This window comes from Triticum urartu, chromosome 5A, assembly GCF_056163025.1.
Source record: "Triticum urartu cultivar PI428250 chromosome 5A, HENAU_Tu73, whole genome shotgun sequence".
Lineage (NCBI taxonomy): Eukaryota > Viridiplantae > Streptophyta > Magnoliopsida > Poales > Poaceae > Triticum > Triticum urartu.
In genome coordinates this window covers 535042609-535043894 of record NC_141877.1, presented here as the reverse complement: position 1 = coordinate 535043894, position 1286 = coordinate 535042609, and positions in this window count along the sequence as shown.

Genomic DNA, 1286 nt, shown 5'->3' with positions numbered 1-1286 from the left:
TGCGTTTTCGGCGTACCAGCCGGAAAGCTCCTGGGGTTCATTGTCTCCAGTAGAGGTATTGAAGCTAATCCGGCCAAAATCCGAGCGTTGTCACAGTTGGCTACCCCAACAGACCTCAAACAAATACAAAAATTGACTGGATGCGTGGCGGCTCTAAGCCGCTTTATCTCCCGCTTGGGAGAAAAGGCATTACCCCTTTATCACCTCCTCCGGCGCACCGAACACTTCGAGTGGATGGATGCCGCCTCGGCCGGACTCAATGAAATAAAAGCCATATTGGCAACAAACCCAGTCCTGGCCACGCCAAACACTGGCGAACCAATGCTATTATACATTGTGGCAACCCATCAAGTAGTAAGCGCAGTGCTCGTCGTCGAGCGAGAAGTGGACGGACACAAATTCCCCCTTCAAAAGCCAGTTTACTATGTGTCCACTGTCCTTACTCCATGCAAATGACGGTACTCGCATTATCAAAAGATAGCGTACGCGGTATTTATGGTATCCCGGAAGCTGCGACACTACTTTCAAGAGTGTTCGATAATGGTAGCCTCGGAAGTACCACTTAACGATATTATAAACAACCGCGACGCGATGGGCCGGATTGCCAAATGGGCCATTGAGCTCCTCTCGTTCGACATAACTTACAAGCCACGGCAAGCCTTTAAGTCGCAAGTTTTGGCTGACTTCGTCGCTGAGTGGACGGAAGCCGAACTCCCTAAAGAGTACGGCACATATTCAAACTGGATCATGCACTTCGGCGGCTCCAAAATGTTGGCTGGTCTGGGAGCTGGCGTCGTTTTGACGTCCCCAACAGGAGATACCATTCAATACGTACTACAGATAATGTATACAGACTCCAACAACGCAGTCGAATATGAGGCCCTTCTACATGGTCTCCGGATGGCAGTATCCATGGGCATTCGACGCCTAGAGGTGCGCGGGGATTCGAACCTCGCGATATCCCAGATAAATGGAGACTTTGATGCCAAGGATCCGAAAATGGCAGCTTATCACAATGACGTCCTAAAAATGTCAGCTCGGTTCGAGGGGCTCGAATTTCACCATGTGCCTCGGGAAAACAATCAGGCGGCGGACATCCTTGCCCGCATTGGCGCAAAACGCGACGCGGTCCCTCCCAACATATTTCTGGAAAGGCTCTTCAAGCCATCCGTAGCATGGGAAGGGGACACCGGTAACAACAGTCTGGACCCGGCCAAGATACCCGATACCGAACTCTCTGACACAATCGGAGACTCCGCCACCGAAATAACACATTCAGCCCATGA